This window comes from Panthera leo, chromosome C2, assembly GCF_018350215.1.
Source record: "Panthera leo isolate Ple1 chromosome C2, P.leo_Ple1_pat1.1, whole genome shotgun sequence".
Classification (NCBI taxonomy): domain Eukaryota; kingdom Metazoa; phylum Chordata; class Mammalia; order Carnivora; family Felidae; genus Panthera; species Panthera leo.
In genome coordinates, this window is record NC_056687.1 from 129,234,106 (window position 1) to 129,252,847 (window position 18,742).

At 39.5% G+C, this 18,742-nt stretch overlaps 1 protein-coding gene across 9 annotated transcripts in view; it reads right to left on the bottom strand.

The window, feature by feature from the left end:
- TMEM108 (transmembrane protein 108) overlaps positions 1–18,742 on the bottom strand; it is a 363,999-nt gene that overhangs the window by 215,249 nt on the left and 130,008 nt on the right. The window lies entirely within an intron of this gene.

Consider the following 18,742-nt stretch of genomic DNA (forward strand, 5'->3'; position numbering starts at 1 on the left):
AACAGGATAATTAGTGATTTACGCTTGGCTCATTTAAGAGTTAGGCTTTTTCAGAAAAAGTTTAATTCAGTGGAGTCCCATCCTAATTGTAACTAAATGGGCATCTATCGAACTAAATTTTATGCTATTTTTCTTCTTGCCCCCTTGCAGTGCTTCTCAATCTTTTCACAAAAGAACACATAACTAGATTGAACTAATATATACCACTTCACCCCCTCCCAATCCCATATTCTGAAGTCTTGGGTATAGTGTAAAGTGGCCTCTCTGATCAGGAAATTTCCTTGAAGTCTCCTGTTTCACCTTTAAAATCATGTACATTTTACTTTATAGTCTGTAATATGTACACATCATTTTAATATAAAAATAATTTTTAAATTATCATCAATACAACTTGTTTATTTTGTCTTCAACATCCTCAAGTAAAACCGTTACTCTCTGAAAGCATACCACATTCATCTATTTATTCTATAGCTTTGCTAACTTCTTTCATGTATCTAGTAAGTGTGGACAAATGACAATTGTGGAGACACAGATTAATGGAAAGTCAAGTTACCACCATTACTATTTATCCGGTGGTGAATTACCTAAATGTCAGGACAAAGTGTGAACCAATGACTTCATGTTAACAAATAAGTAAAATAACGAAAAAGACCAACTCACCTCACAGAGCTGCCTCTTGCTAATAATACCCACTGCTTTTAGTTGCCTAATCTTCAACACTTATCTAAATGTTAGGAACATGGGCTAGGGCGGCATGAGGTTTAACTGTTGTCTACAAGTGGACACATCAGTATGAAGATTAAACATGCCCATAAAGTATACATAGATAATGCATTTGTCCAAAACCAAAATCACCACAATTATGCACAAATATCTGTATTTTACAATGTGTCTACTACTAGAAATACATATTAATGAACAGACATGTCAATCATGTTTTGGGGCACAACTCTCTCCACAAAAAATCCAGCAGTATATTTTAACAGACTTTGATCTTTTAAAATCTGATTTTCATATTTTGACCACTTCTTTGTGGAGTAAGTAATATGATATTTAGCTGCATACACACCAACAATACCTATTTATGTTTTTTGATGATGTTTTACAATGTCAATGTATGTCTGAACATTGGATACATTTTGAACTAAATATGTTTACAATTAAAATTTTGGTACTACATTTTGAGTAGTTTTGGTTTAACTATATTTTAAATTATATGTGATCTTTCCTCTCCCCATTTATACCTTAGTTAATCGAGAGCTTGGAGATCCTGAAGTCTATAGTAGGGTTTTCAACAGGCAGCATCTTAGAAACTTTCAATTTGTTTTTTTAACTAAGCAGAAATGGAATGGCAGTCTTAAGCACTTGGGTAGCTTTTACTATCTTTTATACAACATAGTTCTGTGCATGCATAGGTGGACAGTGTAAATACAGTTTTTCTATTGCAGTCATAAATGGAACTAAAATGCTTAGTTTGGAATTTGTTGTTTTTTGTTTTTCGCTTTTTAGTTTGGAATTGTTTAAAATTTTTTTTTTAATGTTTATTTAGTTTTGAGAAAGACAGAGCAGGGGTCAGGGAGGGGCAGAGAGAGAAGGAGACAGAATCTGAAGCAGGCTCAAGGCTACAAGCTGTTGGCAAACAGCCCAACGTGGGGCTCAAACTCACGAACCAGGAGACCATGACCTGAGCTGAAGTCGGACGCTTAACCAACTGAGCCATCCATGTGCTGTTTGGAATTCTTAAAGAAAATCTCCCAGGAAGTGCACACACTACTATTCTTTACAAGTAGATGGAGAAATAACATTAAGTTTTCTTTTTTCATGAAATTTTTTGTCTTTTTTATTTTTATTGCTTAAATATTAGTTAACATATAGTGCAACACTGGTTTCAGGAATAGAAATCAGTGATTCATCACTTACAAGTGCCCTCCTTAATACCCATCACCCATCTAGCCCATCCCCCACCTACTTCCCTCCATCTGCCCTCAGTTTGTTCTTTCATAAAACAAAAATTAATGTTTATTTTTGAGAGAGAAACAGAGTGTGAATGGAGGAAGGGAAGAGAAGGAGACACAGAACTCAAAGCAGGCTCCAGGTTCTGAGCTGTCAACACAAAGCCTGACACAGGGCTTGAACTCATGGACTGCAAGATCACAATCGGAGCCAAAGTTAGACACTTAACCAACTGAGCCACCCAGGAGCCCTTGTTCTCTGTCTTTAAGAGTCTCTCATAGTTTGTTTCCCTCTCTCTACCCCACCCCACTGCCCACATATGTTCATCTGTTTAGATTCCACAAATGAATGAAATGATATGGCATTTGTCTTTCTCTGGCTTATTTTGCTTAGCATAATACATCCACATTGTTGCAAATGGCAAGATTTCACTCTTTTTGATGGTTGAGTAATATTCCATGAGATATATATACCACATCTTCTTTATCCATTCATCAATTAACATTTGGGTTCTCTCCATAGTTTGGCTATTATTGATAATTCTGCTATATAAACATTGGGGTGCATGAACCCCTTTGAATCTGTATTTTCATATCCTTTTGATAAATACCTAGTAGTGCAATTGCTGGATCACAGGATAGTTCTATTTTCAGTTTTCTGAGAAACTTCCATACTGTTCACCAAAGTGGCTGCACCAGTTTGCATTCCCACCAACACTTCAAAAGGGCTCCCCTTTCTCTACATCCTTGCCAACACCTATTGTTTCTTATGTTGTTAATTTTAAGCCATTCTGACAGGTGTGAGGTATCTCATTGTGATTTTGATTTGTAGTTCCCTGATGATAATGTGATGCATCATCCATTTCTTAATTAGGTTATTTGCTTTTTAGGTGTGTTTTTGATAAGTTCTTTATAGATTTTACCTATATCTTATAAAGGGTTATATGAACCTTTATAAAAGCCAACCTTTTCATGAAATTTTAAGGAAAATATTTTAATAAAAAATATGAATGCTGTGGTATATAAGTTAGCCCTTTCTCCATGTCTCCGTACTGTTAACATCAGAGTAGTATTGAAATAATGAATACACTGTTAATGAACTCAAGAAAATAGAAGTGTTAGTATCTGACCCTGACCTTGTTTCTAGTACACCTGTGCTGAGATGACCTGTTGTTATTCAACCAGCTAATCATTTCTTTTGTTCAAATCACTGTGTTTTTACTCACTGGGGCTAATCTACACAGCCATCTGGTATTTGATAGATAATTGCCTGTTCCAAATCCCACGAGCCTGAAAGTCATCTTCGGGGAAACTGAACTAGATACATTCTTCCCAGGTAAAGCAACTACCAAAGTCAAGAGGGAACTCTTGGAGGGAAACTAAATTATAACTTTCAATTGGAATGCAGATTTTGCCCCATGTTACAGTGAACATAGAGTTTATATAGGAAATGATGGTTTTGATACTCTGTAGTGTGACTTAGTCTAGAATCTGCTTCCACTTCCCTGGGCAACCTTGTCTCCTGCCAGTCCAACTGAGACAGCATCTCCAGGGATGAGGCTCACAAAACTAGTTCTACAAGCTCTCAGGTGATTCTAACGTATATTCTAGACCCTGTGAATAAACTAGTCAACAGCACACAGTCCCTTTCCTGCAAAGATAATATTTAAGGATTATGTTTATATTATAATCACTATTTTTCTGAGGATAAAAGAAGTACATGCTTACTGCAGAAAACTTGAAAAATACAGAGAAGTCTAAAGATAAGCCCAGAACCATACCATCCAATAATAACCACAGTTAATGTTCTATATAAACCTGCAAACACTTTTTTACAAAAAGTAAGATTATACAATACAAGGAAGTCAGTGGTCTTTTTCTCACTTACCAACACATCATGAAGAGCTTTCAATGGGACAGTGTCTTTTTATTGATTTGTAAACTCTTTACAATTAATGATTTAATTTTAATGTTTATTTATTTTGAGAGAAGGCAGCGGGGTGGGTGGTGTGTGTGTGAGAGAGAATCCCAAGCAGGGTCCACACTGTCAACACACAGCTCAATGTGGGGCTCGATCTCACAAATTGTGATCATGACCTGAGCTGAAATCAATAGTCAGACACTTAACTGAGCCACCTAGGCGCTCTGTAGTTAATGATTTTAAAATGCTCTTCTCAGTTACTTTGAGTCATCCAATGTATACTGCATCCAAGTCTGCCCAAGCCTAATCTACCTTTGGTATTTACTCTCTCAGGAGGATCCCAAGGACTGTCTCTTGGGCTCCAAATAAGCAAAGAAGCTCTCACAAAGCCCTGAATCTCCATGAAAGGGTGATCTAAAGATTGTCCTCAATCCATCCCTTCAAGGCACTCTGCTGCACAGGTTTTTTTTTTTTTTTTTTTTTTTTTAAGAGAGTGTGTGAAAGTGGGGGGAGGGGAGGGAGGGAGAGGCAGAGAGGGAGAGAAAGAGAATGAATGAATGAATGAATGAATGAATCTTAAGCAGGCTCCATGCTCAGTGAAGAGCCCAATGCAGGGTTCAATCCCACAATTCTGGGATCATAACCTGAGCTGAAATCAAGAGTTGGACGCTCAACCAACTGAGCCACCCAGGCACCCCATGCTCTGCTGCTTTTGACCCTTTTAGGAGAGATATGAAAATATGCTATATAAACAGATGTTCTTTATAATAAGCCTGCAGTCTTCTCAGGTATTCAGTAAAAATACAGAAAAGTGACTTTTAAAAGAAACAAGTAGAGTTTCATGAAGTTTAATTTTAATAAGCACCTTATATCCCTCATATCAATGGCTGTAATGTTAATTTTTGCCATTATATGAATATAAAAGCACAAAAAATCTTTTCCCAGAAGATACTGTGCATTCCCCATCTACATTGCTCTGTACTTTTTTTCAGTATGGTACCCTGGTTGGATACATTAACTGTCTCCCATATAGACTTTAAAATACAGATAGTCCCTATTGCTGGGTCATAGGGTAGGTCTATTTTTAATTTTCTGAGGAACCTCCACACTGCTTTCCAGAGCGGCTGCACCAATTTGCATTCCCACCAACAGTGCAAGAGGGTTCCTGTTTCTCCACATCCTCTCCAGCATCTATAGTCTCCTGATTTCTTCATTTTGGCCACTCTGACTGGCGTGAGGTGGTATCTGAGTGTGGTTTTGATTTGTATTTCCCTGATAAGGAGCGACGTTGAACATCTTTTCATGTGCCTGTTGGCCATCCGGATGTCTTCTTTAGAGAAGTGTCTATTCATGTTTTCTGCTAGGAATTTATCCAAGGGATACAGGAGTACTGATGCATAGGGGCACCTGTACCCCAATGTTTATAGCGGCACTCTCAACAATAGCCAAATTATGGAAAGAGCCTAAATGTCCATCAACTGATGAATGGATAAAGAAATTGTGGTTTATATACACAATGGAATACTACGTGGCAATGAGAAAAAATGAAATATGGCCTTTTGTAGCAACATGGATGGAACTGGAGAGTGTGATGCTAAGTGAAATAAGCCATACAGAGAAAGACAGATACCATATGGTTTCACTCTTATGTGGATCCTGAGAAACATAACAGAAACCCATGGGGGAGGGGAAGGAAAAAAAAAAAAAAAAAAGGGTTAGAGTGGGAGAGAGCCAAAGCATAAGAGACTGTTAAAAACTGAGAACAAACTGAGGGTTGATGGGGGGTGGGAGGGAGGGCAGGGTGGGTGATGGGTATTGAGGAGGGCACCTTTTGGGATGAGCACTGGGTGCTGTATGGAAACCAATTTGACAGTAAATTTCATATATTAAAAAAAAAATAAAATAAATAAATAAATAAATAAAATACAGATAGTCCCTGACTTAGGATCATTCAACTTAAGAGTTTTCTATTTTATAATGGTATGAAAGTGATAAGCATTATAGTAGAAATCACACTTTGAATTTTGATCTTTTCCCATGCTAACAGTATGAGGTACTGTACTCTTGTGATGCTGGACAGAGACCTGCAGATTCCAGGCAGCCAGGCAATCACTAAGGAAAACAATCAATACACTTATAAACACTTTTCACTTTCAGTAAAGTATTTAATAAATTACATGAAGATAGTCAACACTTTATTTTGAAATAGGCTTTATGCTAGATGATTTTGCCCAACCATAGGCTATGTAAGTGTTCTGACCACGTTTAAGGTAGGCTGGGATAAGCTATGATTGTTGGCTAGTTAGGTGTATTAAATGCATTTTCAACTTATGGTATTTTCAACTTATGATGGGCTTAACAAGACCTAAACCCACTGTGGAGATCGGTATATTTGTTATTAACGGTATTTCCCATAGAAATAATACTTGTATTGTGAACACTTAAGGTTAGCAAAAGAAATGGCTCTCACAAGAACCCTGTAATATATCCAGGGTTGTCACACTTAGCCACAAAACCTTGTCATATTAACAAGTTTATCAGCAATGCCAACACGATGCCTGATGCACAGGAGTCATTAACACCTGAACTATGAGGTTAAAGGTCTTGACCACAAACGTGGCCAGTAAGTTGACAGAGTAAGGATGCTCCCAAACCCAGGACTCTCACTAGAAATTTGGTGTTCCTTGTATTATATCACACTGCCTCTTGCTGGCCTCTTAAGCTCCAACACAAAGCTCTTTCATTCTCACAGGCTACTGGGTCTTCACTGTTCAGCTCAGGGACTTGCCAGTTGTTCACGGTATCAGGATTTCCACACATGGCTCATAAACTGGCTGGGTTAAGGATTGTGTTAAATCACTGGTGTATTCCATTACCTGAACTAGCCTTTAAAGGAGCCAAGAAACTCTTCATGGTGTTACATCAAGTCAGGGAGAAATCCTTGCCCCTGCCACCCATGCTGTGACTTGACACTTGGCCTTGTCTGCTGAGATGATTAAAATTATTCTTGCCACATATAAAAAGGCACTAAATATAGTTCATGCAGAGGTAGGCACATAAAGATGGTTTTGCTGGCCGTTCTATAAATTAATGTGATTTGAGAGACCAATTCTAGCACAGAAAAAGGGAAAGGAGAATTATAAAGAGATAGTTAAATTAAGCATCTCTGATTGGAAGTCACAAGATGAAACCCAGGTAAGGATAACTCGTAACAGGCAAAATCCTTGCTTAGAATAGTGACAAAACTGAAAATCAGGAACTTGAGGCTGAAACACATAGCTGTCAAAGAACAAGTCTCTGGTGTGGGACAGACTGGGGCCTTTGCCAGCAGCCTGAGCTTTAGAAACCTGGCAGCCAGTGTTAATGGGACTCAGAGGGAAGCAAAAGGTGAGAGTTGAGGAAGGTCTACCTGGTGTCAAAATTCTCCAGATTTCTTAGTTCCAGGCCACTTAACCTTACCCTTCCACCCTTCAGGGAGGCAAAGGGCTGAAATATGCTTCCTCTCTCAGAGTCTACTAGGCTGCAGCTGTTATTCCTTTTAATTTGGTTTCTGGTACAGAAAGGTTTGGGGGATCAGAGCAAGCAGCACTGTGAGCTCCTGTATGACGGTCCCCAGGGCAGAGTTGCGGGTGGCCTGACTAGGGCAAACAGCATCTCCTTCCCCCATCCCTCCAATGTCAACCATGACAGATGTTACTACGTATAATTTTCTGCTCTCCTTAACCTCTTTGTTTCCTGGAATATGTAATGAATGTAGGAGCAATTTAGCCATCATTGGTGTAAGCCATCATTGGTGTAAGTGGTGTAAACACTGTGCCATCCCAGGGAATCATATGTGGTTCCCACAGCTCTCCTGGCTGTTACCTACCACATTGCCTCTTCCCTACTGGATGGAGAAGATAGATAATTGCCACTTTACATAACAATTTACTCTAAGAGGAGGGGAGGGAAGAAAAGGAAAGCAAGGCAATAAGCCAGTAGCCCATCTCAGAAATAGGGTTCCCCTGACCTCAGCCTTCTGAATCTCTTTCCCTCATGAATATTTATGTGCCTTGGCACTCTCTGGGGGATGGCAGCTGAGAGGCTCAAGACTGTGGCAGGTAGAAACAGAACTAACCGGCAAGCATTGGAAAGCAGGCAATAACCATTAAATCCAAGTTTCTTGGATGCAGGATGGACTTCTGACCAAAATCTGGGTGAGGTGGGGGAAACACTCAGCCCCAGATGTTACTATAATGCCTACAATACCTTTTGGAAACCACATTCCCAGCCAACTGTTTCATATGCTTCCAGAAATAAACAGAATGCAGCTGGGAGCTCCGAGCTATGCTACTCTGCAAATCATTTAACTGCATACAAATGATAGCTATTATACAGCCAGGATCCCCCAGGGAAATAATTTCTATTCCCAACTTCTCTTATAACCTGATGAGTCAGTTGAGGTCAGCTGGTTGGAGCACTGTGCTAAAGAAGCCAAGGGCTCAGAAAAGCTTCTTCGGCAGACCTGCTTCCTTCAGATTACATCCAGTGATCCTAAGGGTCTGTCTTACAAATATGCATTGGACCTAAAGGTGCCTAACAGAAAGCACTAATGGTTCTAGAAGCCAGAACCTACTACCAGAGAAAAAAGTTAGGAACAAAGTATGACCTGAAACCAACTTTAGGAATCAGAGTCATTGTCATGACTGTATAGTAAGATCATTCTTCATCTTGGTCTGCTTATCAAGCTGTCTGGTATCAAGTTCTTTTCTCTGCCTGTAACAGTTCCCCTTCTCTTGTAGGTTCAGTTTCTAATCCACAATAGTTAAAAACAAAATAATAAAGTTAACAACATCATCTAATCAGAGTCCATAAGGATCTAAGTGAGGAAGAACTTTTTGATAATAGACATCTCCTCGATCCTTGGTCCAAAGCTTTGTAGCAGGATACTAAAAATGAAGAGACTTACCTTTTTATTTAGTTTTTCACATTTTTATTTAAATTTTAGTTAGTTAATATACAGTGCAATATTGGTTTCAGGAGAATTCAGTGATTCATCACTTACAACACCCAGTGCTCATCATAACAAGTGTCCTCCTTAATATCCATCACCCATCTAGCCTGTCCCTCACCTATGTCTCTCCATCTACCCTCAGTTTGTTCTCTAAGAGTCTCTCATGGTTTATTTCCCTCTCTCTTCTCTCCCTTCCGTATGTTCACCTGTTTTTTTTCTTAAATTCCACATATGAGTGAAATGATATGGCATTTGTCTTTCTCTGACGGGCTTATTTTGCTTAGCATAATACATTCTAGTTCCAACCACATTGTTGCAAATGTTAAGATTTCATTCTTTTTGATGGTTGAGTAATATTCCATGGGATAGATATACCACATCTTTATCCATTCATCAGTCACTGGACATCTGCGTTCTCTCCATAGCTTGGCTACTGTTGATAATGCTGCTATAAACATCGGAGTGCATGAACCCCTGTGAATCTGTATTTTTGTATCCTTTTGGTAAATGCCTTGTGGTGCAATTGCTGGACTGTAGGGTAATTCTATTTTTAACTCAATACTGTTGTCCAGAGTGGCTGCTCCAGTTTGCATTCCCACCAACAGTGCAAGAGTGTTCCCCTTTCTCCACATCCTCACCAACACCTGTTGTTTCTTGTGTTGTTAATTTTAACCATTCAGACTGACAGATGTGAAGTGGTATCTCATTGTGATTTTGATTTCTATTTCCCTGATGATGAGTAATGTTGAGCATCTTTTCATGTGTCTGTTAGCCATCTGGATGTCTTCTGTGGAAAAGTATCTACTCATAAGACTTACCTTTTGTGTATTTAGTTCCTAATAAAAAGTTTGTGGGATTCAATGCTCCCCAAGTAGAGCTATTTCATAGTCTTTCTTAAGTACCATTCAGTTTAGATTTAGAATTCATTAAAACCTTCCAGTTTACTCTTTTTTGTTGTATGTGTAGCAGTTACATAATTGTTAATGTATGAATATGCCCAGTCTCACCTCCACCACCTACACCCCAGGGTTCCAAGCCTGCCTTTTTGACTCCTGGCTTTTTGTTATGCTGATTCAGAAAATGGGTCCAGCACCTGGAGGCTCTCAGCAAGGTTACACATGTTTGAGAACAGTTCTTTTGTTGGGAGTTAGCAGGGAGACAGGAAGATAGCATTGGTGGAGTGGATGCCATGAGTGTTGGGTATTGTGAGGGATTATAGATGGCAAGACAGGATTTTGTCAAGTCTTATAAAAGGTGAAAAGTACACTCTCTCACCTTTAACGTTTGCTTGAGGAAATAAAGATTTTAGTTGCTTTCAGTCCTATTTTTCTGAACAGCTATTTCTCTGAACATGTCACTGCATAAAATCAGGACCAAATGGGCCCCAGTTATATTAAGGTTTCATCTTTTTGTTTTTCTCTAATACAATTAATAATAGCTAACATTTACTTAGCACTTACCAAGTGTCATTCATTTATTCAATACATATTAGCTGAACACCTACTATGTTCTAGGTACCACTGTATGCACTGAGGAAACAATAAAAAAAAATAGGCCATAAAAGATCTTGGACTTCATGAAGTTTATTTTCTAATGGAAGTAAACAGATAATGAATAAACAAGACCTGAAGAGTGATAGGTAGCTACATGAGAGCAATTAAAGAATGTTTCTTTGAGGATCTTCAGCTGGAATCTTCCTGTGACAAAGACCTAAATCTACAGTTAAAGCCACGGTACACCTTTTAGATACCTTCACCCTTTCACTGCTTTAGTTTTCACAAAAACCTCAGCTTCCTGCTGATGCTGCTGTTTAAATGTTAAATGAGTGACACCAACTAAAAGTGAACAGAAGTTAATTACTAAGGAAGTCCAAGCCTCGTATGTTAATTGGTGTTAAGGAAAGTTACCATGTTCTCCAAGTCATAAAGTTGGGAGTAACTATTAGTTTGTGTCTTTTCTGTCTCTTCATTCCTCCTTTTCTGTACCATCCCCCCATCCCTATATCTCTCTCCCACCCTCTCCCTTACCCTCTTTCCTTTCATCCCCTGTCCCCTTTCCTTTACTGTCAACAGTAAGTCAATCACGCTAGAAAAAGCTTTCCTTCAATCTAGGATTCCAGATATTATACCTGTTTAAATGGATGTGGAGAAATGAAGGTATTAAGTTGGGTAAATTCTGAGGCCTACCCTGAAATCTGCTTTTGCTCACAGTTATAGTTCATGTAAACTCTAAATTTAAAAAATTCTCACAAATGATATCTGTCAACCTTCAAATGCTCCAACTAATATTTATTCCTTTCTTCAATAAACAGAAGATAGAAATAAAGTGGAAAAGAACATGGGCTGGCAAGCCAAAGATCAGAGTTGTATTCTTACAATGAGAACTTGAGTAAAGCTCTGGAGTCCTTTAGACCTTTGTGTCTTGGTTTATGTAACAAGGGAGCCAGACCAGAATGCTCCCTAAATTCAATTCAGTGTGAGGAATTCAGATAATGCATGAAAAGACACTAGGGTAAACCACTAAGGAAAATGCTTTCTTGTTTGCTAAAATTGCAGAAACAACCTAGAATAAAAATGCAGTATTGTTTTAGATCCAAATCCAACTCTTGGTGTGAGATGGTTTATGAATTGGAATCACACACGTTCCTACAATCTCACGTCCTACTAACAAAGCAAATACAGTTGTTGTTTCCTCATATGATTCCACTGAATGGTGTCAGCTCCTCTTCTCCCACCAGATCCACTTTCCAGGACCCTTTCCTCCTGCATCATGGAGTTCTGGGAACTCCTAACTCCACTAGCAAACACTATGATTTCCCTGCATGTTAGACCCTCATTATGTTGAAGACTTTAACCTGAAGCTGTGACCCACCTAAGGTGAAGTGGGCCCTAAAGCAAGCCCATTAGCCCCAGATGCCTTCTGCCTCAGGCTGGCCATAAAGCAGCCAGCTGTCCTTATAAGCATATACTATAGTAGGAGAATAGTGCAAAGCCTACCACAGATCGCTATAGTTCTTGAAAGCTATTAACAGAGAAGGTGATTGTGAATCAGGAATTTTCTGTTTGATATCCTGAATCTCCCATTTTTCTCAATATGCATTCACACTTGTAGTGATATCAGAAACAAAACTACTATTTCTGTGTCTTTGTTGATCTTCCCAAATAAAATGGAACAAAACAAATACACAGATTGAAGAGTAAGTCAGAAAAAAGTGGAAAGTGGAAGCAGAATGAAAACATTCAGAGTATCAATTAAAGGAAAGAGGCCCTAGAGCCACAATGCTTGACTCTGAATACCAGTTCTGCCTCTGTTTGGGTAAGTCATTTAACTTCTCTGTGACTGTGCTTCCTCATGGAGATAACAACGGTACCCATTCATAGGGCTGTTGTGAAATTAAGTTAACAAGAACATGTGGAACAGTGCCTGGCCCCAAGTTAGAGCCATGTGAGTGTTAATGATCACTACCACTATTATCATCATCATGGGTTTTTCAAAATTGAATGCAAACTTTTGGTTCTACTCTTGGAAAGAATTACACCAGAAATATGTCAAGTAAGGTACAAGAACTCTCCATGATTAGGTAGTTGAAGGGGTGGATCCCCATGAACAGATGGAGGAAAATAGAGCATGGATAAATGCAGCCAAGGAGAACTGAGAGAATTGCACAGGTGTATAAATGCTTTTAAATATCTAAATCCCAGGAAAATGAGCTGTGGGGATTTACCTAACTTAATTAAGAAAACTAGAATAAAAACGAATGTACAGGTGGAAAATCACAAAGTATGTCATAGTGATGAGTTCCTACTCATCACTGTCAACTGGTAAGATAAGTGACATATGGAACACCTTACTACTGGATTAAATAGAAAATCACAGAAGACAATCTATCAGAAATAGCAGGATGTCACAAGTGAGTATCTGGGGAGAAAATGAATGCGATTTAGGCAGAATGTAAACGGTATGTCTGCATTTTTGCCATCCTTTTCCAGGTGATTCCTCACATGCTCTAACAGATACAGCACAACCGTTAACTCTCTATATATGGGAAAGGCTGATGGTATTTATGGTATCTACAGTCTGGTAAACATATTTACAGGCTGAGCTCTATTCTCCTGTGTTAGCCAACTATTCACAAGCTCTGATTAGTAGCTGGGTGACATCAGCCAGCTGTGGAAAAGGTCAACAGGAGATAGTAACCACAGACATTAGCCCTGTGACATCATCTCGCAAAGCTGCCTATTTACTGAATTAATTCTCCTGCCCCTTATTCTTGAGATACTCAGTTTTTCAAGTACTACAGGAAGAGAGATAGTGCTCTCTCATTTCCTTCCATACACACTGCACACACTTGGATTTAGGAAAGGGTGACATGCCAAAGTATCCACAATTTGCTTTGCATGGTTGAATTATGGACAATTATGGACCTACTGGCTTTATAGCATTTTTCAATTACCTATGAAAAATAGGTCACTTTTGTGATGTTAAAAAAAAAAAAAAAGAACTAAAAGTTTGTTCCCTTAGGCCAACCTACTTCACGTCTAAACAATCTCTAAGATATATGAGGTACAACAGAGAGAAATGTAGAGGGAAGAACTGACTGTGTGTGTGTGTGTTTTAATCTTTACAGGGAGTTGACAAGACTCACAGGATTAAGAGGATTAAAGGACAAAACCTATTTGCAAATGCCTAGTCCAGTACCTGGCATATGGTACATAGGATTTGCTCCCAAAAGATGAGTTTAGGGGCACCTGGGTGGCTCAGTCGATTGAGCGTCCAAGTTCAGCTCAGGTCATGATATCACGGCTCATGAGTTTGAGCCCTGTGTCAGGCTCTGTGCTGAGAGCTAGGACCCTGGAGCTTGCTTAGGATTCTGTGTCTCTGTCTCTCTCCATGCCTCCCCTGCTCATGCTCTGTCTTTCTCTCTCTCAAAAGTAAATAAACATTTTTTTTTTAAAAAAAGGATGGGTTTAGTTCTTCAATCTAAAGAGACTACATGCTCCAAAGGTCCATGTTACTGCCTCCAGTGTTGGCACCAACCAGCCTTCTGACAGACTCACAGTGCCCAGGGACAGGCTAATTGTTCATCCAAGAACAAAGAAAGGACCTCATTCACCTGGCTTACACACACTCAGAGAAAGGTATATTAAATGGGGGTACATTGGCATCATTCTAATTGAACGGCTCAAATCCTCAAAGTTAGTGACTACAATAATGGACACTTACTATATTCTTTAATGCAGAAAAAAAGTACAATCTAAAATAGTTCTGAGGCATCATCCAGAAGGTTTTGTTGTTCTCGTTTTGAAGAGTATTCTTATTCAAAATGCCACTCCTTGCATGGCTCTTAAGCCCAAGCTCATGATCACATGGTCTAAAATGGGTTTAATCTTCTCTAAGTGAGAAAAGTATGTCAAGTAAGAACTTGAAACTGAGTATGAGTTTACTTTGCCTTAAATAAGACCTTTGTTGAAAGGTCTTTATTTTTAAAGAAATAAATATATACAAAAAAGGTAATTCATCTTCTATAATTTTTCAACCACTCTTCCAAATACTGTTATAGTCAAATAGAAATTTTGGGTGGATACTGGAGAAGATGGTGGCATAGGATGATGCTGGGCTCACCTCATCCTGCTGATCACTTAGATTCCACTCACATCTGCCTAAATAACCCAGAAAACCACCAGAAGACTAGCAGAACGGACTCTCCAGAGCCAAGCATAGACAGGCCCAAAGAAGAGGGTAGGAAGGGCAGTGAGGCAGTGCGTGCTACACAGACTGGTGGGAGGGGCCTGGGAGGTGGAGGGGCAGCCCGCCCAGCAACGTGGGATCCCCGAGTCTGCTTTGCAAAAGTGGAGGGGCCGGACTGCATGAGTTCTGACAGCCAGAGGGACTTAACATCTGGAATGTTTTAAGTCAACAGCTCTGCTCAGAGAGTGGGAGGGCAAGAGGACACTGGGAGGGAGAGGTGTTGAGCCCTGGAAGACAGAACTCAGCTTGGTGGGGAACAAAGGCGCTGGCCAGTGCCATCTCCCTCTCCCATCCCCCAGCCAAAACCCCAAAGGGAACCAGTTCACCAAACTTGCTTGCACCGCACAAACACCCAACGCTGTGCTTCTGTGGATCCATCCCTCCGACAGGTCAGCCTTCCTCCCGGTGCTGCAGGGGCCCTCCTGCAGGGGACCACCGACGCAAAGTGAGCTGAGCCTGCCCCTTCCACCCCTGTGCACCTTGCAGATCCACCCCAGCTAATATGCCAGATCCCATCAAAGCAGTACCACAAGCCCGGCAGTGTGCAAGTAGCCCAGATAGGGGCCACACCACTCCACAGTCAGTCCTGCCCCTGGGAGGGGGGAAGATAAGGTACACACCAGTCTGACTGTGGCCCCAGCGGTGGGCTGGGGACAGACATCAGGTCTGACTGTGGCCCTGCTCACCAATGCAAATTACACCAGAAAGCACAGGGGAAGTGCCCTGCAGTTCCGTGCCACCCCAGGGACTATCCAAAAGGATGAAACGGACAATTCTCCTCAAAAGAAACTCCAGGAAGTAGCGACAGCTAACGAATTGATCAAAAATGATTTAAAAATATAACAGAAGAAGAATTTAGAATAAGATTCGTAAAATTAATTGCTGGGCTTGAAAAAAGTATAGAGGACAGCAGAGAATCTATTGCTACAGAGATCAAGGGACTAAGAAATAGTTATGAGGAGGTAAAAAAATGCTATAAATGAGGTGCAAAATAAAATGGAGGTGACCACAGCTCGGACTGAAGAGGCAGAGGAGAGAATAGGTGAATTAGAAGATAAAATTATGGAAAATGAGGAAGCTGAGAAAAAGAGAGATAAAAAAAATCCAGGAGTATGAGGGGAAAATCAGAGAACTAAGTGATCCAATAAACACAACAATATCTGTATAACAGGAATTCCAAAAGAGGAAGAGAGAAAGAAAGGGGCTGAAGGTGTACTTGAAGAAATCATAGCTGAGAACTTCCCCGATCTGGGGAAGGAATCAGACATTGAAATCCAAGAGGCACAGAGAACACCCTTCAGACATAACCTGAATCTACCTTCTGCACGACATATCATAGTGAAACTGGCAAAATACAAAGATAAAGAGAAAATTCGGAAAGCAGCTAGGGATAAACATGCTCTAACATATAAAGGGAGACCAATAAGACTAGTGACAGACCTATCTACTGAAACTTGGCAGGCCAGAAAGGAATGGCAGGAAATCTTCAATGTGATGAACAGAAAAACCATGCAGCCGAGAATCCTTTATCCAGCAAGTCTGTCATTCAGAATAGAAGGAGAGATAAAGGTTTCCCAAACAAATAAAAACCGAAACACCATTAAACCAGCCCTACAAGAGATCCTAAGGGGGATTCTGTGAGTGAAATGTTACAAGGACCACAAAGTACCAGAGACAGCACTACAAGCATGAAACCTACAGATGTCACAATGACTCTAAACCCATATCTCTGTATAATAACACTGAATGTAAATGGACTAAATGCTCCAACAAAAAGACATAGGGCATCAAAATGGGTAAAAAAACAAGACCCATCTATTTGCTGTCTACAAGAGACTCATTTTAGACCTGAGGACACCTTCAGATTGAGAGTGAGGGGATGGAGAACTATTTATCATGCTACTGGAAGCCAAAAGAAAGCTGGAGTAGCCATACTTATATCAGACAAACTAGACTTTAAATTAAAGGCTGTAACAAGAGATGAAGAAGGGCATTATATAATAATCACAGGGTCTATCCATCAGGAAGAGCTAACAATTATAAATGTCTACGCGCCAAATACGGGAGCCCCCAAATATATAAAACAATTACTCACAAACATAAGCAACCTTATTGATAAGAATGTGGTAATTGCAGGGGACTTTAGTACCCCACTTACAACAATGGACAGGTCATCTGGACACAGGATCCATAAAGAAACAAGGGCCCTGAATGATACATTGGATGGGATGGACTTGACACATATATTTAGAACTCTGTATCCGAAAGCAACAGAATATACTTTCTTCTCGAGTGCACATGGAACATTCTCTAAGATAGATCACATATTGGGTCACAAGACAGCCCTTAACAAGTATAAAAGAATTGAGATCATACCATGCATACTTTCAGACCACAATGCTATGAAGCTTGAAATCAACCACAGGAAAAAGTCTGGAAAACCTCCAAAAGCATGGAGGTTAAAGAACACCCTACTAAAGAATGAATGGGTCAACCGGGCAATTAGAGAAGAAATTAAAAAATATATGGAAACAAACGAAAATGAAAATACAACAATCCAAATGCTTTGGGACGCAGCAAAGGCAGTCCTGAGAGGAAAATACATTGCAATCCAGGCCTATCTCAAGAAACAAGAAAAATCCCAAATACAAAATCTAACAGCACACCTAAAGGAAATAGAAGCAGAACAGCAAAGACACCCCAAACCCAGCAGAAGAAGAGAAATAATAAAGATCAGAGCAGAAATAAACAATATAGAATCTAAAAAAAACTGTAGAACAGATCAATGAAACCAAGAGTTGGTTTTTTAAAAAAATAAACAAAATTGATAAACCTCTAGCCAGGCTTCTCAAAAGGAAAGGGGAGATGACCCAAATAGATAAAATCATGAATGAAAATGGAATTATTACAACCAATTCCTCAGAAATACAAGCAATTATCAGGGAATACTATGAAAAATTATATGCCAACAAACTGGAAAACCTGGAAGAAATGGACATATTCCTAAGCACCCACACACTCCCAAAACTCAAACAGGAAGAAATAGAAAACCTGAACAGACCCATAACCAGCAAAGAAATTGAATCAGTTATTAAAAATCTCCCAACAAGTAAGAGTCCAGGACCAGATGGCTTCCCAGGGGAGTTCTACCAGACGTTTAAAGCAGGGATAATACCTATCCTACTCAAGTTGTTCCAAAAAATAGAAAGGGAAGGAAAACTTCCAGACTCATTCTACAAAGTCAGCATTACGTTAATTCCTAAACCAGACAGAGTCCCAGAAAAAAAGAGAACTACAGGCCAATATCCCTGATGAATAGGGATGCAAAAATTCTCAATAAGATACTAGCAAATTGAATTCAACAGCATATAAAAAGAATTATTCACCATGATCAAGTGGGATTCATTCCTGGGCTGCAGGGCTGATTCAACATTCGCAAATCAGTCAATGTGATACATCACATCAATAAAAGAAAAGATAAGAACCATATGATCCTGTCAATCGATGCAGAAAACGCATTTGATGCAATTCAGCATCCTTTCTTAATAAAAACCCTCGGGAAAGTCAGGATAGAAGGAACATACTTAAACATCATAAAAGCCATTTATGAAAAGCCCACAGCTAATATCATCCTAAATGGGGAAAAACAGAAAGCTTTACCCCTGAGATCAGGAACATGACAGGGATGTCCACTCTCACCGCTGTTGTTTAACACAGTGTTGGAAGTGCTAGCATCAGCAATCAGACAACAAAAGGAAATTAAAGGCATCAAAACTGGCAAAGATGAAGTCAAGCTTTCACTTTTTGCAGATGACATGATATTATACATGTAAAATCCGACAGACTCCACCAAAAGTCTGCTAGAACTGATACATGAATTCAGCAAAGTCGCAGGATACAAATAAAAATCAATGTACAGAAATCAGTTGCATTCTTATACACTAATAATGAAGCAACAGAAAGACAAATAAACTGATCCCATTCACAACTTCACCAAGAAGCATAAAATACCTAGGAATAAACCTAACCAAAGATGTAAAGATCTGTATGCTGAAAACTATAGAAAGCTTATGAAGGAAATTGAAGAAGATATAAAGAAATGGAAAAACATTCCGTGCTCATGGGTTA